The 16,453-nt window shown below is 39.1% G+C and overlaps 1 long non-coding RNA gene across 1 annotated transcript in view; it reads left to right on the top strand.

Annotated features, from left to right (window-relative positions):
- Positions 1 to 8,479: 8,479 nt before the first annotated feature.
- LOC125475188 overlaps positions 8,480 to 16,453 on the top strand; it is a 30,734-nt gene continuing 22,760 nt past the window's right edge. The window contains exon 1 of the long non-coding RNA XR_007256563.1: positions 8,480 to 8,709. This is a non-coding gene — a long non-coding RNA (uncharacterized LOC125475188). The remainder of the gene's footprint in view (positions 8,710 to 16,453) is intronic.

Raw genomic sequence — 16,453 nt, 5'->3', positions numbered from 1 at the left:
ATATATAAACAAAGAAACTTGATATCGTATTTTTCACATTACCAGCTAGCTTCAGAAAATTTTCACAAGGTGAGCTAAGAGTTTTCGTTATTAAACAAATACAGGTGAAAATTCAAACATGTCCAAAATTGTACATGTACAAGAAGCGATGAGAAAAAATGATGTAAGAAAAAGAGATTGTTTGTAAAATGTATTATATAATTAAACCGAAAGAATTTGGATTAGAGACTAAATATATGGTGGGCTACATTCGAAAATTAATGAAAATTACATGCAAAATTTTATTTTCATCGAAAGCTACCTGGGGCTATAGCCCGAGGTAGCCCTTAATTTGGCTCCACCACTAAACACAACCATGATTTTTCACCATCATAGGGATCGCCACCACCACCACTATGCCACCATTGCCCTATACTTCGTTCTTGTCACCACCTAAATCCCACCGTTACTAACACCTCTATTGTCGTTTGTCACCACTCACAACTACTACCAGTACCACCACTCTAAATACCATTGCTTCGTGTTGTCTCAACTACTATCTGTCGCTATTACTACCAAAGACGAATTTATATATATGCATACATAGATATATATATACATATATATATATATATATCATTAAAGATGTTGGTCGTAGCGCATTTTCAATGTTTTCATTCTATTACATTATCTTCAAATCAGACTACCAAACACATTTTCACATTTTGAAAGTGCAAAATTCTATTTGTCATTATCCTTTTACCCAATTCTTCAAAAATCATTTGGTAATAATGTTACATGTGTCACAAATAGAGCGTAAGGAGTAAAATGAAATTTTATGTAAGGCACAACTCATTCAGTGTGTAGATGTTGATGATGAAGTTGTTTGCTCTTTGAATTATGTGCTTCAGCCAGCAACGTTCTCCTACAACAATCCGTTGAAAACAAGAAACAATGAACTCATGGAGCAAACTCAAAATTAGTCACAGCAAGGTGAACTCATTTGCGGTATTCTAGAAGTGAACTCGTTTGCGGCGAGTCCCGCTTTTAAAATAATTGAACGCGGTTTTGGTAAAAATATTTTTGGAACCAATACTTAGTAAAAATGCAAGTGAGTCATAGAAAAACATTTTATTGTTTCGTGCAAAAAGCACATAATTATCTTCTTGCAAGAAATATTTTAAATGCTTTTGGAATATAAAAATATTTTCTCTAAAAAATTATTTTTAAAGCAGTTTCAAACAAAGCCCTACATTAATCAGGATATTGATTTTTTAATACTTCTTTGGTTATGGTTCTAGGATTTGGCTTTGCTTATTGGGGGATTCTACAATGTTATTTTTTGGTTCACTACTTAAGGGGTTTAGAATGTGAAACAAAAATTATGGTTTTAGAATGAAACAAAAAAAAAATTAGTGATTGGATAAGTACGTAGCAAAAGTGTTTTACCGAATGTTTTCAGTTATACCTCATTGATTCATGGGTTATGCAACATGAGACGCTGGGAAGAAGTGCTCTGTCTGTTTGAAGGAATGGTGGATGAAGGAGTCAGGCCAGATGTTGTCACCTGTAACAGTCTAATTTATGCATTGTGCCAATAAGGAAGGTTTGAAAAAGCCAAGAGCTTCTTGATTTGCATGCCTAACAGTGGAATTTCACCCGATGTATACGCATATAATGTTCTTATCAGCCGTCTTTGCAGGGAAGAAAGAATTCAAGAAGCGCTTACTCGGCTTGAAAAGATGACAACGAATGGCCTAAAGCCTGATGTTATCACTTTTAATTCCTTGATTTCTGTTTCGTGCAAGTCTGGTAACTGGGAGGAAGGTGTGAGGTTATTTAAAACCATGATTGGTTATGGAGTCTTGCCAGATATTGTTACATACAATTATGTACTGGATGCTTTATGCAAGGAAGGGAAGACAGCAGAGGCGCTGAATCTGGTGGACGACATGATTTGTAGAGAGGAAAAGCCTGATGTTGTGACTTACAACTCCTTGATTAATGGATTGTGCCGTACCAACCAATGGAGAGAAGCCACAAGGTTGTTTGACAAAATGTTATGCCATGGAATCTTACCTAATTGCATAACTTTGAAGATACTTTCTGGTGCTCTCTGCAATGGAGGGATGACCGATGAGGTTCGCAAAGAATTTAAGGCGAGAATGGATGGAGCTTTGAAGATTTTTCCTAATGCTTCATGTGCAGAATAACATGCTACCTGGTTTGAAATTTATATTAATGAAGAGTGGTCATATATTAATGCATGGATTTCGGTGTGATGGGGTAATTCACTGGTTATGTTTTTCTTGTTTCTGTTACGTGCTCTTGTGCTACAATGGAAACTCTTTTTCGTATAAGCTTAAACTCGTTCAGTTTTCAAATGCTCTGTAGCTAAGGATTAAATGTTGGCCCCTCCGTAGTAATCTAAAATTTTCTTATCCAAACGCAGTGTTGGGGTATATTTGGGTTAGGAACTTCCAAATTCCAAAGAACTAAAGCACAGTGATGAAGAAATAGATTATAAAAGAATTAGATAGGAGAAAATCAAAGTCATTACTAGCTTGCTGGGGTCCGGGAAACACAAGGGAGAGATAAGCGTTGAAGAATGTGAAGTTCCACGTCGGAAACCCGACCGAGTTAAATACAGTTTATACAAGAAAAGCTTTTGTGAAACAGATATAAAAAAGGAAGGGTAGAGAACTTCTGGAACCAGACTAACGCGTCGACATCGTATAGAAACAGACAAACACGTGGCTCGTGAACAGTGCTGGAGCAATGAAGGACAAAATAATGAAACCAGAAGCTGGGATTGTCTCTCAGTGGCCTGCTCATCCAGCTGGACAGTCTGATCATACAAGTGCTAATAACTATTAACATCAGAGACAGATTCCATAGAAATCAAGAAAGATAATGGAAGACAGCTTGAAGAAGAAGCTAAAGAAAACTCTTTATATCTTTCTCTCAATATTTCTGAAAATTACAATCTGTACAAATATCAAAGAGGGAAAAGCTATTTATACTATCTTATTTAGTAAACTACACAGGCACATGTTTCTCACGTGTAGGAGTTATTACTTAGCCTATATACTCATCCAATACCCCCCCTCAATCTTTGCTGGGGTACCCAAGCTTAAGATTGAAACAATGGCGCAGCAAATCTGGACCATGTAATCCCTTTGTCAACACATCAGCAATCTGATCCTTAGTACACAAATACTCCACAGATAAATCGCCTTTTTGAACCCGTTCACGAACAAAATGGAAGTCTGTCTCCAAGTGTTTAATCCGAGAGTGTTGAACCGGATTTAAACTCAATGCTATAGCTGATTGATTATCACAATAGAGCACTGGGAAAGAAGGCACAAAGACATGCAAATCCTTGAGAATAAGTCGAATCCAAGCAATATCAGCAGTGGTATTAGCAAGGGCACGATATTCAGCCTCCGTAGAACTACGAGAAACGGAAGACTGTTTCTTAGATTGCCAAGAAATAGGATTCTGCCCAAGATAAACAACATACCCAGTGATAGATCGGCGAGTGTTCAAATCTGCTGCCCAATCGGAATCACTATAGGCAGTGACTGTAAGTGAACCCCCAGAAATATATGTTAAGCCACACTGAAGAGTACCTTGGAGAAAGCGAATGATTCGTTTAACCATAGCAAGATGAATATCAGTGGGAGCATTCATATATTGACACACATTATTCACAGCAAACGCAATATCAGGACGGGTAAAGGTGAGATATTGTAAACCACCAACCAAGCTGCGATATAAGGTAGGATCTGATAATAAGACACCTTCAGTGGACAACACTTGATTATGAGGCTTGCAGGGTGTGGAGCAAGGTTTACAGTCATCCATTCCCGCCTTGTGAATCAAATCTTTAGTGTATTTGGCTTGATTAATAAACAGATCACCATTAGATTTATAGGTAATCTGAAGCCCGAGAAAATAAGACAATCGACCCATATCCTTCAAATCAAAAGCAGCATTAAGATTGGTGATCACAGACTGAATCATCTGAGAATTAGACCCTGTAATGATAATGTCATCGACGTACAGGAGCAGAATCACAACATCAGTCCCAACAGTGTGAACAAATAGGCTAGAATCAGACAGAGAGGCTTCAAAACCAATTGCTTGCAGATAGCTAGTAATTTTATCATTCCAAGCTCGGGGAGCTTGCTTTAAGCCATAAAGAGACTTAACCAATTTGCAAACATGCGTAGGAAATTGAGGATGAACAAAGCCTTGAGGTTGCTTCATATAGACTTCTTCCTGCAAGTCTCCATGAAGGAATGCATTCTTCACGTCGAGTTGTCGAAGTTCCCAGTGATGAGTTGCAGCTAATGCTAACACTAAACGCACTGTAGTGTGACGAACAACTGGACTAAAAGTTTCTGTATAATCCAGCCCCTTTTCTTGGTTAAAACCTTGAGCTACCAGCCGAGCTTTATAACGGGATATAGATCCATCACTAGTTCTTTTAATTTTATACACCCATTTGCTTCCAATCACATTCTTCTCACCAGAATTAGGAACAAGGGTCCACGTGCCTTGGGATTGAAGAGCATCAAACTCTTCTTGCATGGCCAACTGCCATTGAGGGATATGCGAGGCTTGTTTAAAACTAGATGGTACAGACACATCCACAATGTCAGCAATAAATGTGAAACCTCCGGAGAAATGAGCATTATTGTCAAGAGTCAAGGAAGTCACTTCTGGAAATATAGCAGTCAAAGCAGAATAATCTTTTCTGGTAATAGCACCTGTTCGCAATCTGGTTTGAATACCTTGGGATAGAGACACATTCTCAGGCAGAGCAGAAGTGGATGAAGGAATAGGAGAAAATTCCACATGGGACTGTTGTGGCTGAAGGACAGGCAACAGAGAAGGACTGGACAGAGTAGCAGGAGAGACAGAGTCCTGTGCATTTTCCAAAGAACCTGAAGAAACAGATCTGATAGGTGGTGAATCGAGAGGATGACCATCATGAACAACCTGTGCCATTGGAATCGACAACTGAACAACAATAGGTTTCATCTGACCATTCGAATGAGAAGAAGGAATCGGTCCAGCAGCTGCAGTGACATCTTTCTGGTAAGGAAACACAGTCTCATCATGATAAACATGGCGAGAAATAAGAATTTTCCCAGTGAACATATTATAACACAAAGTACCTTTATACCCTCGAGGATATCCCAAGAAAACACACTGAGTGGATCTGGATTGCAATTTAGTAGTATTATATGGTCTGAGATATGGATAGACTGCAGAACCAAAAACCTTCAAATGAACTAAGTCAGGTTGCTTGCCAAACAGTTTTCCAAAAGGGGAATCCATATGAAGAGTCTTACTAGGCATCCGATTAATCAGAAATGCAGCATGGGCTACAGCAAATGACCAAAACTTATGTGGTAACTTAGCAACAGATAACAATGTTATTGCTGTCTCAAGCAGATGTCTATGCTTCCTTTCAGCAAGACCATTCTGCTGAGGTGTATATGGACAGGAAATCTGATGTAAAATACCATGTGTGGCCAAAAATTCCTTAAATGCAGTGTTAACAAACTCACCACCTCCATCAGATTGGAAGATCTTAATCCTGGACTGAAATTGATTCTCAACATAAGCACAAAATTTGACAAATGAAGTGAACACCTCTGATTTATTCATTATAGGAAAAATCCATACAAATCGAGTAGCTTCATCTATAAACGACACATAATAGCGAAACCCCTCAACTGAAATAACTGGAGAAGGCCCCCATACATCACTATGAATCTTATGAAAAGGTATATCTACTGTATCAACCCTATCAGAAAATGGAAGTCGACTCATCTTTCCTTCAAGACAATGAGAACAAACTGTACTAATGGGATCAGAAGAACAAATTACATTGGAATTCCTAAGCATAGTGGCTAAGACAGCATTTGACGGATGACCACATCGCTGATGCCACAAAGAGAATTGCACTTTACATCCCAAATAAGCAGAAGAAATTGAACCTTTCTGGAACAGTGTTGGAAAAATATGCACAGGAACTCTGAACAATTCATTCGTGCTACTCTGGCCTTGATGAAGGATGACCCCTGTTGCCTTGTCCTGTACAAAAAATCGAACATCATCGCATATGAACCAACTATTATTGTCTCGGCATAATTGCTTAACAGATAAAAGATTAACATTTAACATTGGCACATGCAAGACATTCTTAAGATGTAAAAGATGAGAGGAAGACGATAGAGTGCCATGACCAATGTTTTGGACATCCAAACCTTCACCATTACCAACGATTATCTTCTCAGTGCCTTCATATGGTGTCGAATGATCAAGAACTGTCAAATCTGGAGTCATGTGATGAGAAGCCCCAGTATCAAGAATCCAAGAAGCTCCATTTGAAGTAGCTGCAGAAGCATGAGCGTTCATAGCTGGAAAACCAGCAGAAGAGGATGGCACAGATGGAGAGATGAATGGAGAAGAAGGAGGTACATTCATAAACTGAGGAAATGAATTATGGTTCACAAACTGGGATACAGGAGGAACCATACCCATATCAACACCACGAGGAGACATAGAAACCCCTTGATATGCAACATTGCCAGATAAGGAAGGAGATGGCTGAGCACCTTGATAAGCATAATTGCTCCGATGCCTACAATTCAAGGCAATATGACCCCGTTTACCACAGATTTGACATTCAGACACATTCATACCATTATCATTCCTGAAACGACAAGTAACTGCAACATGACCCTTTCTCGAGCAAATCTGACACTCAGGAATAGGCTCAAACCTGTTGAACGTATTTCCGGACCACTGCTGCCAAGAATTGCCAGATCGCGAGCCATTAAATTTCTGCCTATATCCACCATTTCCTCTTGGCCGATAATTGTTACCATTGAATGATCTGCCAGACATATTATTGCCAGAATAGTCACTGGACTGAAATTGATTACCAGGATAACCTGGACCAGATGATGAACTACCAGAATAACCAGAGCCAACACCCGGAGAAAACGGTACAGTAGAAGCACTACCTGATGAATTGGAAGAAACAGGGTACTGATTGGAAGACCCTCCAGTAGAGTCTGTAGAAGCTTGAGCATTAACATACATGGCAGACATACTTTGTACCAACGACTGCATTCTGGTTTCAATAGTCTTTTCTGCACCAATTAATTGAGCCCGAAACTCTTTAAGTGTAATGTTTGAGTCTTGAGCCAAAATAACAGTCCGAATCATATCATAATCAGAAGGTAAACCAGTAAGTGCAGCAATGATGAGATCATTATCTGATACTTTCTCTCCAGCAGCCTGTAATTGATCTTTAATAGTCTTTAATCTCAACAGATATTTATCAATATTATCACCCCCTTTCTGCATGGTATGTAACTCTGCTTTGAGATGATTGACACTAGCTTTAGACACAGACATATATCTATCCTGTAAAGCAGTCCATGCCTCATTAGAAGTCTTGCAGCCTACCACATATTCTATAGCATCATCACTGAGGGTAGCAAGTAACAAACTTAACAACGCCATATCAATCTTAACCCATTCTTTATAAGCTGCATTGATCTCATTGGTAACTCCTAATTCAGAAGTAATAACAAACTTGGGAGGACACACCGAATCTCCAGTAAAATGATCAAAGAAATCATAACCACGAAGAACTGATCCAAATTGGTAGCTCCATTTAATGAAATTATCATCATTCAATTTAATTGTGAGCATACCCAGCAAACTTTCAATTCGCACTTGATTTGCCATAATAGGAGAACAGACAAAAGAAACCAAACAATATCGATGCGAGAGAAAAAGAAATTACCCAGACCAACCCAGATGCAAATTGAGTCGGTGAAGAATCCCAGATGAACAAGAATGACAGATCTGATATCCAATTAACAAAACAATCACTATACACTCTCAGAGAGGCAAAAAATCACAGATATACTTCAACAATGGCAATCGGCCTTGAATCACTTCAATTACTGCAAGAAACTAGAATTCGCAACAAATTTGGCATCGGCCTTTCAACAAATCAACATATAACTCTTCGATTAACTAGAAAATTATGGCATCGGCCTTCAATCAACTCTAATCACTTCACTTCAAACTAAATTGCAAAAGAAAGAACGCTAAAATATCTAGGGTTTTTACCGCACAGAGACCAGGCAAAACCACCTTCTTACCAGTCAAAGCAACAAAAACATTACCAGGACCATTGCGCAAGCAAGAAAAACCGCTCTTGATACCATATTAACATCAGAGACAGATTCCATAGAAATCAAGAAAGATAATGGAAGACAGCTTGAAGAAGAAGCTAAAGAAAACTCTTTATATCTTTCTCTCAATATTTCTGAAAATTACAATCTGTACAAATATCAAAGAGGGAAAAGCTATTTATACTATCTTATTTAGTAAACTACACAGGCACATGTTTCTCACGTGTAGGAGTTATTACTTAGCCTATATACTCATCCAATAATAACCATTATTTATCACAAATGATGCAGAACTTGCACCATGTGAATATTTTGGTTCATGATGATGCTAGGGTTGACGGAGAAAATCAAGATGATCAATACATTCTCGATGGATAACGCTTTACTTTGAAGAAACTGCTCTCTGCTCTGTATGTATGAATGTCTGCAGTGTCGTGGGAATTGTAAAGGTTAGAAATTTGTTTAATGCACTCCGATTTGTACTTTGTTCAATTAGGTATATCGAGCTTGAAATCAAGTCAATAAGGACCATGACTTCTACCTTCCACTCAAAGCTCCTTTTGGCCGGGAGTATCTGACCTAGGTTCGTGTCAGAAGAAGTTAGTTTTGTTCTTGCTGTCCTTTATTCTACAAGTCGAAAGAAATAAGTACTCAGAGAGACCATGCTTACAATGTGAACTTTTTGTAACTCTGGCATTCCACCTTCCTTAGTATGATACTGTGTATGACTTTGCTCGTAATGAGCAATACATGCATGTACCGGTGTGTCTTTTTGCATGTGTGAAAAGAGGAGGATTAGCATTACTGTAGTTGATGTATAAGTGACATCCTTTTTGTTCAAGGGATTCGACCAGCTGATAAAATTATAGAACTAACCTGGACCTTGATCTCCTGCGGAGTCCTGGGTAAGCGGCGTCAGGTTAGTATGGTTGTTTTCCCCACTCTGATTCAGGAGCTTCTTCTTTAGCCCATTATTGTTTTTAATGTATACTGACGTAGTATGAAAAAACACTTTGTTATTCTTTTGATCTTGCATCCTTGCGTGCTTCAAATGTAAAGATGTGGATGGTGCGGTGCGTATTTGCAAATTAATGCCAAAACTAATTTGATGATTTAGTTTGTGTTTGGCTTTCAGAGATTGACATACATACATATATATATATGTATGTATGTATGTATGTATATATATATATATATTGTTCTATCATTCCAAATGGTTTGGGATATCCGAATTGAGCTTTTAGCCCAATATATGTGTCGCCACACGACTAGGTTTCTCCCCTAGATTTAACGCCACTAGTGCTGTCGAATACATCTTTTGTAATTGTATCTTTTCTTGTTACTTATATCCATGTGAGGTACTGTCCTTTGGATCAAAGTAATGTAGTTCTGTTCTTGCTCGGGCGATCAAATTATACTTTGATTTTAAGGTAATCGATAATGAAGCTGAGCAGCTTAAGAGAAGGGATTTCAGTTGTATAGTTCTTTCAAACTGCATCGATGACTTGTGCTTTCGGTAATCCATTTGTCTGCTCTTATTGCTATGTCGATTGCCTTATGAACTGGCACGGCCCATTGATTCAAGTCTGTTGATTTTACGGGCTATTATAGGTCTCTGCTGTGTTTATTGTTGACTTGTATTAGGATTCCTATAATTGTGGGATTCCTACTACAATTGGTTTCCTAGTTTAGGATGTAATTATTCTTTCCCATATTTATTCTTTCCCATATCTGAATAGGGTTGTATATATACCTTGTTTTGATATGAAATAAAAATATCAATTGAAAAACATTCTTTCTTCTTGGCACCAGAGCCGGGTTAGAAAAACACTGAGCCCTAATAATTTTTTTTTTCTGCCGTGTACCTGATCCATTGCAGTGAGCAACCTTAGGATTGTTGATGCCCGTGCCCTGATCGATTGCAGCGAGCACCAGATAGGGTGTTGCTGCCCTGTTGATTTGTCCAACGTGTTCTAGGTCCCATCACTGCTGCTGTTTTTTCATTCTCTGCCTAGTTTGTGTCAGTCAACACCGAAGCAACATAGAGATGGCTGAAGAAAAGGGGGCTGGTTCACAGATTGTTTCAGCGGCTGCTCCAATTATGGTGCAGTCAGAGAATTCAAGCTTTAATATTGGTATGGTTTTGGATGAAAAGAACTATGATTTATGGGCTCCTCTCATTCAAATTCATATTGCTGGAAGGAAGAAGATGGGATATCTTCGTGGGTTTATCAAGGCACCTAGCGAAGACAATCCTAAATATGATGATTGGTTTTCTGAAGATCAAAAACTTAAGAGTTGGCTTTTGTCTTCAATGAAGCCCGAGATTATGAAACGGTACATTCGGTTGTCTACATCGAAGGAGATTTGGGACTCCTTGAAGGCAGCCTACTTTGATGAGAATGACGAGGCTAGAATTTATTCGTTGAATCAGAAGGCATCCCATTTGCGTCAGAATGACCGACCCTTAGCTATCTATTTTGGGGAGCTCACTGAGATCTTCCAAGAATTGGATCACTTTAATAAAGTATCCATGGAGTGTGAGAATGACATCAAAGTGTTTCAGAAATCCACTGAGAGACAACGGGTCTATGTGTTTCTTGGTGGTCTCGATGATGGGTTTGATCAGGTGCGTGGAGAAGTGCTGCGGAAAGATCCCCCACTTGGCCTGCAGGTTTCTTATGCCTATGTTCGTCGAGAAGCCGATCAAAAGGAAGCAATGAAGATAGTGGTTGACAAGGGGGAGTCTGCTGCCATGGCAGCAAGGGCCCGTGGATCATCTAGTGGGTCGAACCGAGAAGGGGTACAAAACCGGCCTGGATCAACTCGGCTGAGCCAGACAAGCCGGGATCGTCCACAAGGTAAGTGCCCACACTATGGCCTGATGGGACACTCCAAGAGTCGTTGTTTTGAGCTGATTGGATATCTCGAGAATTGGGATAAGACCCGTGATCCTCGGTGCAACAAATCTCGAGCCTCCATTGCCGAAACAAAGAATGATTCGGATCAGATAGCGAACAAGGCATCTACCATGATAGCTGCGGCAGGAAGTGATGGTAAGGCACTCAGTACTTCTACTTCTGTTATGAATAATACATGGATAATTGATTCCGGAGCTACTGAACATATGACTTGTGATTCTAGACAGGTTCCATCACTAAAAACATCCACACAAACCGAGGTCAATGTTGCTAATGGTAATGCCGTCCCTGTTATTGGGGAAGGCGCTGTTTCCCTTTCCGATACCATGAAACTTGACACTGTTCTTGTGGTTCCCTCTCTAAATTATAATTTGTTGTCCGTTGCTCAAATAACCCTTGCCTTACATTGTTTGGTTATTTTTTGGCCCTATTTTTGTGTTTTTAAGGACATCCGGACGCGGAAGACGATTGGTTATGGTATTAAAAGAGGGAAACTTTATTACTTGGAATTGATCACCAGTAGTTCTAGCTTGCTGACTCAAGCTCTCTCCGTCGATGATTCTCAAGGGATTACTAATAAAGTGTCAGATATCTGGATGTGGCACCGGCGCCTTGGGCATGCTTCCTTTGGTTATCTGCATAAGTTATTTCCTAGTTTGTTTGTCAAGAATGATGTTTCTCAGTTTAAGTGTGGTGTTTGTGAAATGGCTAAGAGCCATCGAACCTCTTTTCCTCCCAGTTTAAATAAAAGTACCGTTCCTTTTATGATTGTGCATTCTGATGTATGGGGACCGTCAAAAGTAGCCACTCTTGGTGGTGCTCATTGGTTTGTTACTTTTATTGATGATTGTACCCGCATGACTTGGGTTATTTTGTTACAGTCAAAGAGTGAAGTTAGTTCGGCCTTCCAACGGTTTCATAAAATGATTGATGTACAATACAACAGGAATATCCAGGTTCTTCGTAGTGACAATGAGGGAGAATATGTTAATATGGAACTTCGTTCATTCTTAGAGTTGCATGTTATTGTTCATCAGACCACGTGTCCGTATACTCCTCAACAGAATGGGGTTGCAGAAAGGAAAAATCGACACTTGTTGGAAACGGTTCGTGTTTCCCTACTTGCGGCACATCTGCCGTTCAATTATTGGGGAGAGGCACTTACGTCTGCAACTTATCTTATTAATCGCCTTCCATCTCGGACTCTCAACTTCCAGATGCCATTTCAGGCTCTCACATCTCAGACTAGCAACCCCCCGACTCCCAATATTCCCCCACGGGTCATCGGATGTGTTGCGTTTGTTCACCTCCATCCACCTCAACGGAAGACTAAACTTGAACCTAAAGCTCTTAGTTGTGTTTTTTTGGGGTATGCTACTACCCAGAAAGGGTATCGTTGTTATCATCCTTCGAGTAAAAAGATGTTTATTACTCAGGATGTGAGTTTTCACGAGAATGACATGTTCTTTGGTTCCTCCCCGTCCTCACTTCAGGGAGACTACCACAATGATGAAGTTCTGACTCACGATAATAGGGACGTGTTGAGCTTGGAGTACACGGCTTCTGGAAGAGGGCAACAGCCCACGACACCTGGGGAAGGGCAGCAGCCCGTGCCCGTGACACCTGGAGAAGGGCAGCAACCTGTGTTTTATGGGTTTAGTCCTACCGAGCAGCCTACCGATGAGCAGCCAACAAGTCAGGAAGAGGAGCAGCCCACGGGTCTCACGGGTATTGAGTTGGAAGATGAGATGCAGCCACCCAATTGCAGTGAAACAGCGCAGCAATTACAACATGTGTCACGAGATACTACTTCTCATAACCAATCGTCTTCTACACCAGATGCACCTCCACTTCGTCGCCTTCCAGAGCGTATTAATAGAGGTATTCCCAAACCCACTTATGAGGTAGATCCTGAGTGTAAACACAAGTATTCCATGAGTGAGCCAAACTCTGATTCAAGAGTGAGATACCCATTAAACCATTATGTGTCTACCTGTCAACTGTCAGAATCAAATAAGTCATTTGTATATCAATTATCTACTGTATCTATTCCTTACAGTGTGCAGGAGGCGTTAGCAGATTCCTGCTGGAAAGATGCAATGAACGAGGAATTGAGATCGTTGAAGAAGAATGCTACCTGGGAAATAACTGACTTGCCAGCCGGAAAGAAAACAGTGGGATGCAAATGGGTTTATACAGTAAAATATAAAGCCGACGGAACGGTAGATCGCTTTAAAGCAAGATTGGTGGCAAAGGGGTATACACAGAAATATGGCATTGATTACACTGATACGTTCGCACCAGTGACAAAGATCAATACAGTTCGTGTTCTACTATCCTTAGCAGCAAATCTGGATTGGCCTTTGCAACAGTTCGACGTAAAAAATGCTTTCCTCCATGGAGATCTGACTGAGGAGATTTACATGGACCTTCCACCAGGGTGCAGTGATTCGGACAGACGGAAACAAAAGGTATATAGGCTCAAGAAATCACTGTATGGATTAAAGCAGTCTCATAGAGCCTGGTTTGGAAGATTTACCAAGTCCATAAGGGCATTTGGGTATATACAGAGTAATTGGGATCACACGTTGTTTCTGAAACACCAGAACGGAAAGGTTACGGCTCTAATCGTGTATGTGGATGATATGGTGGTTACTGGTGATGATCCTATTGAGCAAGCAGCCTTAAAAAGTTATTTGTCCACAGAATTTGAAATGAAAGATCTTGGTCCTTTGAAATATTTTCTTGGGATTGAAGTATCAAGATGCAAGTCCGGGATATTTCTATCATAAAGGAAGTATGTTCTTGACCTGTTGGAAGAAACCGGTATGACAGCATTTAAGCCGGTGTCTACTCCGTTGGCCGAAGGAACGAAGTTGGGTATAGATCAGAACCAAGTACCGGTTGATAAAGGGAGGTATCAAAGGTTAGTAGGAAGATTAATGTACTTGGCTCACACTAGGCCCGATCTTGCTCATGCCTTAAGTGTGATTAGTCAATATATGCACAATCCAGGAGAACAACATATGAGTGCAGTTATGAGAATATTGAGTTACTTAAAGGGAAGCCCTGGTAAAGGAATTTTATTTCGGAAAAATGAGCATTTCAGAATTGAGTGCTATACGGATGCTGATTGGGCAGGATCGACGGATGATAGACGCTCAACATCTGGGTATTTCACCTTTGTTGGGGGAAATCTAGTAACGTGGAGAAGCAAGAAGCAGAATGTCGTATCAAGGTCAAGTGCAGAAGCCGAATTTAGAGGCATGGCACTCGGTATTTGTGAACTCTTGTGGCTTAAGTTTCTGTTGCAAGATGTGGGTGTCAAACAAGGTCTGCCTATGAAGTTATTCTGTGACAATAAAGCTGCACAGGATATTGCTCATAATCCTGTGCAACATGATCGGACCAAGCATGTAGAGGTTGATCGGTTCTTTATTAAGGAGAAGCTAGATAATAAAGTAATTGAGGTTCCTCCCATAGGAACGGACGACCAAGTAGCAAATATTCTCACGAAGGCAGTTTCTAGTAACAAGTTCTCCAAATTTCTAGACAAGTTGGGCATGTGCAACATTTATGGACCAACTTGAGGGGGAGTGTTGACTTGTATTAGGATTCCTATAATTGTGGGATTCCTACTACAATTGGTTTCCTAGTTTAGGATGTAATTATTCTTTCCCATATTTATTCTTTCCCATATCTGTATAGGGTTGTATATATACCTTGTTTTGATATGAAATAAAAATATCAATTGAAAAGCATTCTTTCTTCTATATATTGGAACTCTCAGATGTTAGTGAGATTTGTTAGTCATGCATATGCATCTAACTTTTGCCTGCAAATCTATCACATACTACTTTATCTGCCTGTGCAACTCCACCACCGTCGTCTCCATCGCGTCATCTGCTTCTGTCAAGGAAACCGAGATTCATACGCAGTCATAGTCCTAGGCGTTTTAGCTTCTCTATATGTACTTGGATTTCCTTTTGATTAGGTATCCTTCGCTGCATTAATAATGTGCACAACTCATTCAGTGTGTGTGTTTAGATGTTGATGATGAAGTTGTTTGCTCTTTGAATTATGTGCTTCAGCCAGCAACGTTCTCCTACAACAATCCGCTGAAAACAAAAAACAACCAACTCATGGAGCAAACTCAAAATTAGTCACAGCAAGGTGAACTCGTTTGCAGCAAGTCCAGCTTTTAAAATAATTAAAAGCAGTTTTGGCGAAAATGTTTTTGGAACCAATATTTAATAAAAATGTAGTGAATCCTAGAAAAATATTTTATTGATTCGTGCAAGAAGCATATAATTGTCTTCTTGCAAGAAATACTTTAAGTGCTTTTATAATCTAAAAATATTTTCTCTAAAAAGTCATTTTCAAAGCAGTTTCAAACAAGTCTTACATTTACGAAGATATTGATTTTTTAAAACTTCTTTGGTTATGCTTCTAGGTTTTGGGTTTTGCTTATTGGGGGATTGTACAATGTTAATTTTTGGTTGACTACTCTCGGGGTTTAGAATGTGAAAAAAAAATTATGGTTTTAAAATGAAACAAAAAAATTTAGTGATTGGATAAGTATGCAATAACTTGATGATTTAGTTTAAAAAATTTAATCTCTCTAACATTATTTTAAGCCATTTTTGTGTGACTCAACAAAGTCATTAAAAATCAACTTACATATAAAAGGACACAGTAACTTATACATCAATTATTTGCTCATGTGTGTGAGGTAGGTTTTTAATAGTTTTATTTTATATTTTTTGGACTAAAGCGATAGTATTAGTAAGTTAAATGTTAAATTAGCCACCTACGAAGTTCGAACTCAAGCTGCATAACACATTTTCATCACTGTGGCAAATGGCCACTTGCTCATGTGCGTGAGGTAATTTTATTTTGTATTTTTAGGAAGGGGATCCTCTCTGGATCCATTCCACCAAATCCACCAAGATCACAAATTCGAACATTTAAAATTTGATTTAACGGCTACAAACAGAGGCTCACTTTAAAAATTATAATAACTTTAACCTTTGGATCAAATTTTACAGGTTCATATTTGTTGCCTTGCTGGATTTGGTGGAAGAGATTTGAAGAGAATCCCTTTCGTATTTTTATAGTTTTTTTTTTCTTTTTAATTAATTTGTATTCCTTAAAAAAATAAAAAAATTGGGCGGTATTTGAAGAACTTTATAAAAACTTCACCTTTTTAGTCTTATAAAGATATGTATATTATAACACTGTGCAAATACATGTTGCATATATTTTTATGTCATCAGCACAAGATTTTGAGGTTGCAAGCAAAATCCTCTTCACCATAAG

The sequence above is a fragment of a genome, unplaced genomic scaffold (genome assembly GCF_019419815.1).
Source record: "Pyrus x bretschneideri cultivar Hongxiangsu unplaced genomic scaffold, Pyrus_bretschneideri_v1 Contig14, whole genome shotgun sequence".
NCBI lineage: Eukaryota > Viridiplantae > Streptophyta > Magnoliopsida > Rosales > Rosaceae > Pyrus > Pyrus x bretschneideri.
The sequence above is the reverse complement of the archived record's forward strand: the minus strand, read 5'-3'. Positions and strand labels throughout refer to the sequence as shown.